At 57.6% G+C, this 7,970-nt stretch overlaps 1 long non-coding RNA gene across 2 annotated transcripts in view; it reads right to left on the bottom strand.

Moving 5' to 3' along the window:
- Positions 1-1,336: 1,336 nt before the first annotated feature.
- LOC115938178 (uncharacterized) overlaps positions 1,337-7,970 on the bottom strand; it is a 7,767-nt gene continuing 1,133 nt past the window's right edge. Inside the window, exons 2-4 of one of the 2 annotated variants that reach the window (XR_014140190.1) lie at positions 7,469-7,720; positions 4,661-7,101; positions 1,337-2,292 (exon numbers count right to left, since the gene is read on the bottom strand). This is a non-coding gene — a long non-coding RNA (uncharacterized LOC115938178). Of the gene's footprint in view, positions 2,293-4,660; positions 7,721-7,970 lie in introns of both variants that reach the window. The other variant, XR_014140189.1, reaches the window with a different exon arrangement.

Here is a 7,970-nt window from a genome sequence, read left to right as displayed (position 1 = left end):
TGGGGAACCTCGTGGGTCCGAGTCCAGGCAGAGGGGCTGAGGAGCCCAGGGATGTCTCTGGACTGAGCAGCTCAGTGGGGCCTGGGCCAGTAGGAGGCATGGGGATGGATTTCCTGGGAGGGGACAGGGAGGTCATGGCTTCATTCTCCCCAGCTAGTGGCTGGAGCAGATCCCTAGAGAGCCCTTCAGCGAGGCCACCAGATCTGACAGCAGTGGGCAGCTCGGCCCGCCTGGTGCTCAGAGGCTGAGCCGCTGGGAGACCACCCAGCCCAGCCCCTTCTGGATCCAGGCTGGTGAGGGAATAAGCCTCCTCCTCCCCTTTACCCAAACGGGCCGGGTGTGCACGCGTGCTCCTGGGTCAGACCCCCAGGAAATGAGAAGGGGGGGAGGTCACTCCCTGAGGGTGAGTTAGGCAGTCAGGGTGAGGGGGCGAGTCCCCCCCCATCAGGACTTTGAGGTCCCATCCATGAGGACACTGCAACGCAGAGGGGCGGCCACAGTTCTTGACTAGGTGGCATGGCTGGTTGTTTTCGGTTCTGACTCCATCATTCCCCTTAACACACAATGGGCACCTACCCCGTGCCTGGTTTGGGGTATGCAGCTGAGCACACAGACTCAGTACCTGCCCTCAGGGGACTGACAGTCCAGGTAGCACACTGGACACGGTCATTGTCACTGCCAATAGGCCCCGAAGGAAAGGTGCAGGGTGCTTCAGAGCTGGATGGGGCCCCCGAGCTCCAGGGAGGTAAGGGCAGCCTCCCGTGGGGCCATCACGAGGTAGCGGTGGGGGTGAGTGGGGACTATCTGGGAGGCTGCGGCAAAACACAGCGCCCCTCTCAGTCTCCGCTCCCACATTTGTAAAGTGGGGTATCATGGCCAGGGTGCCACACAGGCTAGGGGGACCTCAGTGATGCCATCAGACCAAAGAAAAGGTCCTTTAAGAAATCCCTGCTGATTTACTCTGTCAGTTCCTCAAATGGGGAGCGGGTGCTGTGAAAGCCAAGAGGCACAGTCATACCTGGGGATCAGTGATCTATTCCCAGGACCCCAATAAACCAAGATCAAAGGCAGAATTCAAGGCTGTCAGACCCCTGACAGGCCTGTAGCCAAGTCACCTGGCCTTCTGTGGGTCCCCTGGACCAGAGTCCTCTCCTCTCACCACCTCCTGACTGAACCCACAGGCAGGGGGCTCCTCACCAGCAGGCTCTCACTAGTCCCGCTCAAACAAATCCCCCCAACTCATACGGACCACCCAGCCCAAATGCGGAGCTTCCATAAAGCCCCTTATTAAGAAATTAGTCAATTTCCTGCTAATTAAAATAAATAGTACTCCACATTAAAGGCCAATTAATTTTCGGAGCTGCCAGGGAACAAGAGCCTGGAAAATGTGCACCCCCAGCCCCCCTCCAGCCCCTCAGAAAAGGGCAGCCAGGCAGCGCCTGCAGGGAAGGGGTGGGAGGAGCCACAGATCACGCACTTCCAGGGGGTGAGGAGGAAGCCAGGACCAGTGGTGACTGGTGACCAGGCTGCAGCAGGAGGGGCTGCTGGGCGGGGCTTCCCGGTCCAAGGAACTGGGCTCGCTCAACCCCGGAGCTCTAGACTGTGTTTCTCCCAGGAAGCCTAGGACAGAAACCAAGTCTCCTGGGCCAACCCTACAATCAAAAAGCGAGCACTTTCTCCATAACAGGCATCCGTAGTTTGTGAAAAAGATGGGGTTCCAGGCTTGTGGTCACCAGGCCCTGCGCCCTTAAGTTCTTTCACTGAGCCCCACAGCGGCCCTGGGAGGGAAGGGCCAGTGTCCCCACTTTGCAGATGAGCAAGCTGAGGCCCAGAGCCCCAAGTCCCTCTCCCGTGGTCACAGCTTCTAGGAGCAGAGCAGGATGTTCCCCTGGTCTCCTCGCCTGTACCCAGATAACCCTGCAAGGGTTCCTTTTACAACATGGAGGATTTCACCACAGCTTAAAAAGGGAAGGGCCATTGCCATGTCCACATGAGAACACAGTTCGTCGGTTGTGTTTGTTCGAGGGGAGGCTCACCCGCTCCCTCGTCATAAGAAAGCTCCTTGAGAGTTTGGTGCAGGCCAGGAGGTCTACTCGGCACGGTACAATCGTGATCTCATGGAATCCTCAGCAGGGCATGAGGCTCAGAGAGGTTAGAGAACATGCCCGAGGTCACACAGCCTGCCCACAGCTTAGCCACGGTAATCTGCGGTCTTTAAGGTCCAAGTTTTTCCATTTCCTCAAGGTCAAAACCAAGGTCTATGGGTCTTCTCCTCTCCTGGGGGGCAGCCAGCTACAGAAAAGAACACTGGGTTTACCACGTGACCTTAAACACGCCCCTTTCCCTGGGGCGGGGGGGGGGCAGGGGGCTTCAGCTTGCTCAACTGCCAAATGAAAGGGCTGAACTCAATACTCCCTGGGACTCTATTCAACTGGAGCATCCTGCAGGGACCCTCAGTCTGGGGCAGATGAGCATCCAGCCCGACGGTAGCAATAGCCATCCCTCTGCTGGGACAGGGGCACCTGGCTGCCTCACAGCGAGCCCGACAGGGACACAGTGAGAGCAGTGGGGACAAGGGCCCAGCCACCAACTCTGGCTGTCCCCACACTGCAGACTGCTCACAAGGCAATGCCAGGGACATCCTCTCTGACCCCAGCAGCTCCTATAGGATCTGGGAATCTGCGGCCCACCTACCCCCTGCTCTCTGTTCCTCACCCGATCCCCAAGATCAACACTCTGCCCAGGCCAGGAGGAGAAGGCAGGGGAGGTATGCAGGGGAGGGGCTAGAAGTGTGGGGGCTGGGGGGGAGCAGATGGTGGGGGGCCCTTCTGACCCTCCATGGAGCCCCCATGCCTCCCCCTCCCGCTGAGCTCTGACTTAGAAACCCCAGCATTTCACAGAAGCTTCTCCCCCGGGAATCATCAGAGAAGCACTGAGGCGTCCTGTTTCTCCTTGATAAGGAAGGCGAGCGGGAGTGGGAGCCGTCTGTCTGCCGTGCTCGCTCCCTGCTTGGGGAAGGAGGGCTCCGAACATCCAGCCCACTCTAAGGAGCACCTGTGTGACAGGCACAGTGCTGGGCACCGAGGACAGGAAAACGGACCAGCCATGGCTCTTGTGCCTGAGAAGTCACCCTGAAGTAGGAGAATCAGACAGAAGGTAAACACGGACGCCACACCAGGACAACTGCCACTTGGCTCTGTGAGCACAGAACTCTGGAAGCGACTTGTCAGGAGGGTGGTTCCCAGAGCCACGATTGACCAGGGTCTGAAGGCAGCGTGGAGAGCAGAGGGCATTCCTGGCAGAGGGCGCGGCACGAGCAAAGGCCCTGTGGCACAAGTGAACAAGGTTTTCTGCAGGGGAGGGGGAGAAAGCAGCCTGGTATAGTCCAAGCGCAGTCATACGGGTGGAGCTGACGAGACAGGAGCGGCCAACTGGGGTTCAAGTGCTCAAGGCCTTCCGCCTCGTGCTCTGCCAAGTTTAGACGCAATAAAAGTAATCATGAGAGTAGCCACCCCACTACTGAAAGTTTACGGTGTGTCCAGCACCATGCTAAGCCTGCCTCAGGCACTAGGGCTCACTGAACCCGCCAACGAGCGCATCAGATGGCTACTGTTATCATCCCCGTTGACGGATAAGGAACTGAGGCCCAGAGAGGTCAGGAAAGCTGCTGGCGGTCACACAGCTGACAGTGGCCAGGCTGGTACTCGGACTCAGGTTCCTAACCCTGACCCAGCAGCATGTGCTGCCTCTAAGGGCTTTGGATTTCCTCTTAAGGGCACCGAGAGCCACGAAGAATTTTTTAAGGGAGGTGGGTAGCACAGTCTCAGTGCCCTGAACCCCTAAGTCAGGCTCGTGGAGACTTGGCACGTCCGTTTTCCGGGTCCACTGGCCATTCCAGGTTCCCCAGCCTGGATCTGTTCTTGTTTTCCTTCTGCTCTTTGCTGAATACCAAGGTTTGGCCTGAGTCTTCTGCCCCAGCCCACTGTCCCTAGGTTCCAGCCCTTGGGCTGTGGGGGCCCTCCCTTCCAGGGCCTCCACAGAACCCAGACTCCCCCTGCCCCCAGTCAGGGGGCTCAGCCCCTCTGGCCCTTCCTGGGGCCCCCACGTTGCCCACTCTTTCCTCTCTTGCCTGCCTTGCTCTGGGATAGCATCCAGGGGGTGTGCCTGGGATGTGACCTCCCAGTGAAGCTGAACGACCCTCCGAAGCCAGCAGAGGTGGCCTCCCCGTGGGGGCTGTAGCAGCCCTGTGCCCCTTTCTCAGCCTCCAGCTTCCTCAGCATTGTAGGCAGCACAAGACAGCAGGTGTGGGAGACCCCCCAGCATGTCCATTCTCTAACTACCCCACTGTACAGATGGAGAAGCTGAGGCCCGGACATGGAAGGTCCGCAGAGCAGCTGGGGACCCGGAATTCCTGTGCTCTTGCCACAGCTCCAAGATCCTGGTCTTTCATCGTTCCCGCCCCATACGTTTACTGAGCGCTGTGTGTTTTCACACAGGGCACATCACATTTGGTCCTCACGTAAGGCTAGAGCAGGCCGGGTTAAAACAGGAAGTCTGGGCTCTCCTGCTGTAGCTCCTTCTGCCGCTAAATAGGCAGAGTCCCACGTCAGCCTCTGTGCCTCACAGAGTGGTGGAGGCGGGCAGTAGGTCAATGACTTACCCAAGTTCATGTAGCAGGCCAGCCACGGTCACGAGGGTCTCCTGTCTGAGGTCCTTCCTGTTCTTCCATGTTAAGACTGGCAAAAGCCTTGGCTGACGCTCCCCTTCCTTGTGTTCGTGGCAGGCATTACTAATTGATCACAGCACTCTCTCAGCCCAGATGCAGCCTCGGAATCCTTCTCAACACACGCTTCTCAATACAGCTTTCACCCACTGAGAGCTGGTGATCGAGGTGACACCTGTTCACCACTCTCCCCAGACTTCAGATCTAGTCTGATCTCGTCCCTGGCCAGGGCCCAGCACACGGTGCAGATCACAGGAATAAACATTTGCTGAGTGAGGGAAGGAGCAAATGGTAGCCACTGAATGAACAGCACCGGCCAAAGCCAGTCACTCTAAACCTGCTTCCTCTGTAGTAACAATGGGACAATAACAATAAGAGTAATGTCCCAGCGACTGAGGTCTCCCGCGGCCTCCAAGGCATTTCAGCCGAGCTGAAGGACCACTCTGGGAGGTCACGTCCCCGGGGCCACACACCGCGTGACACAGTCAGGACCTGACCCTGCCTCCTGGCCCAGCACTCTGCCCCTGACCCCATCTCAGCTTGTTGTTTACCATCTGGGCCAGCTGGACTGGACCTGGGTCTCAACTGGGGACATCACGGGTGTCGAGGGCAGATCCCAGGGACTAGAGCGGCAGTGGGTTGATTAGGAGCTTCCTCACCCTACTTGAAATTTTAGAATCGCAGGGGAGAACACAGGGCACCCCCTTCTTTGTACATGTCGGCCGGGAGGGGAGGTCGTCTAGAGAGCTTGGCTGAGGTGGGTCTGCACAGTCCAGTCTCAGAGCCCCCAAGATGTCCTCTCTCCCAGCATCCTGTGAATGCATAGTTAGTTGTTTATTTAGTGCCTTTTTTAGAATGCGAAGCCCTTGGAGGGAGGGACCCCAGGCACCTAAGGTAAGATTTGGCTCAAGAGGGGTGCTCAGTAAACACTGGATGGATGGATGTAAGGGAAGGAGGACATGAGTGAATAAATGAGTGGATGGATGGATGGATGGATGGATGGATGGATGGATGGATGACTGTCCCCTGCACTGGGAGGCATCCAGTGACACAGGCAGGGAGGAATAGAGGATGAACTCTGAGATGTGAGCAGGCAGGTCACCCCAAGGATCTCCCCCACCCCAGCATTTTCATTAGGACACATCTGCCGCACCTGGCCCCTTGGCCCCTGCCCCGGAAAGATATAGACGCCTCTGCCGGCTTTATTAAGGACCTATTAACCCGGTGTCTTTCAGACCTGGGTTACAGAAGCCAGCCCTGGGCAGGGCTGATGATGTTATCACCACAGACCTTGGTTTAGAGCCCCAGAGGGGCTCCAGTGGGGGCAGGGGGCTAGGAACCTAGGTCACAGCGAGGGCTTCAGGGCCACACAGGTCTGCCTGCTTTAATCCTAGTTCCTCTGCTAATTGGCTGTGTGGCCTTTGGCCGCTCACTTGCCTTCTCTGAGTTGCCGCTCCCTCACGTGTAAAATGGGCTAATAACGTGCTTGTTTGAGAATTCACTGAGCGAACGCATTATATCACTCAGCACAGAGGAGACGCTTGCTATAACCAGTAACATCCCGAGGACCCTCTGGAGCCAGGCAGGGCGGAACACGCACCCCATCAGCCACCTGACCCTCTTGGGATAGGCAGGTGCAGTAACCCTCCCTAATTTATGAATGAGCAAACTGAGAATAACAGGGAGCTTAAGTCACACAGCCATACAGCCGGGAGGGGCCAGGGCCAGGATTCAGACGTAGGCACTGGACGTCACAACTGGGTAATTTCCTCCCTGGCTGCTGAGCAGGAACAAAGCCTGGGCCGGGTGGGTGGGGCTGGAGGGGGCCTCTTCCATCTCCAGTCGCCCACCCCCCTCAGCGCCTTGAGGTGACAGCACAGCAGAGCAGAGGGGGAGCTAGGATAATAACAGAGATTTACAGTTTCCAGCGCAATTAACTGCACCATCTGGATGCCACACGTCCACCTGGGTGTGTTAGGGACCCCAACCCTTCGGCATAAGTGGCAGGAAGGGACAAGGGGGATGGGAGAGCTGTCGGGGGGCTGCCAGGTTGGTGGCGGAGACTGCGTGGGGCCCACCTGGCTCTCCTCGAGCCCCCCCGTGTGCCCCTGAGATCTTTCACTAAGAGAGCTGGGTCCCTGCCAGTTTCCGAAGAGTCCCGAATGGTTGAACCCAAGGATGCAAATGCAGAGGGGGTCGTGGCCTGAGCCAGGAAAAGGTCAGAGGACACACAGTAAGAGCAGCAGGGACACAAACCCAATGCCTGTTTTCAGGGGTGCACGACGGTCCAGGACTCGACCACCTTGTGGTCTGTGCCACCTTCCAGCCTTGTGATCCCCCGCAAGTGGCTTCACCCGTCTGAGGCCCTGTCTTCTCACCTGTGAAATCAGGATCATCATGGTACGTATCATGGTCGTCCTCAGGAGGGCTGTTTTGAAGGCTAAACTGGGTAAGGAAATGTACAGACCCCGGTGTAATGCCTGGCACAGAGTAATTCACAACCAGTGGTTGTTGAGATTAGTGTCCCATTTACCAGAGGGGAAAACCGAGGCCCAAAGAAGGTAAGTGACCTGCCTCGGGCTGTACTGTGGGTTGGTGGCGGAGCCTGTGACAAAGATGGACCTACCCTGAGATAGAGCCAAGCCCAGAGTCTCGGGCCTCCAAGGTGGCAACCCTGGGTCACGCCAGGGAGAGTGGTAAACCCCTTCCAGCTCCAGTAACAGCTGCCCTGTTCTGAGTACCTACTCCATGCCAGCTGCTGCTAAGAGCTTTGATACATCACTTCGAGGAATGATCACAACGTGGGAGGTGGGCATTGCACTGTCCCTATCATCCAGGTGCTCAAGCTTCAGGGGGGCCCCAGCTGGGATTCATCACCGGGACACTCTGGTTCTGAAGCCCTGGTTCTCGGCACCAGCTACTGTCCTTGGGCAGAGGGGGGGTCTTCTCTTCACTGTAGCAACTGCTCTCAGCTTCTAACTGTGTCTTCATTTCCTCCTAAAAGAAGGAGAGGGCTAATTATGATGCCAAGTCAGCCATGGTGGACCTGAAGTCTTCTGGACATCAGATAGAAGCTTCCCCTTCAGGGCCGAGGACCCTCTTCCACATGTGGAAAGGGGGCGGGAGGAGGGAGGAAGGAACATCACCCCATGCCCCCCAATCTCTCCTTAGCTCTGTGGAGTCCGAGTGGCCAGATCCCCTCAGCCACCAGGAGGCGGGGAGCGTTGGCGGGGGGGGGGGGGGGGGG

This window comes from Leptonychotes weddellii, chromosome 14 (assembly GCF_054177405.1).
Source record: "Leptonychotes weddellii isolate Sample4059 chromosome 14, ASM5417740v2, whole genome shotgun sequence".
NCBI classification, from domain to species: domain Eukaryota; kingdom Metazoa; phylum Chordata; class Mammalia; order Carnivora; family Phocidae; genus Leptonychotes; species Leptonychotes weddellii.
This window is presented reverse-complemented; position numbering and strand designations above follow the sequence as displayed.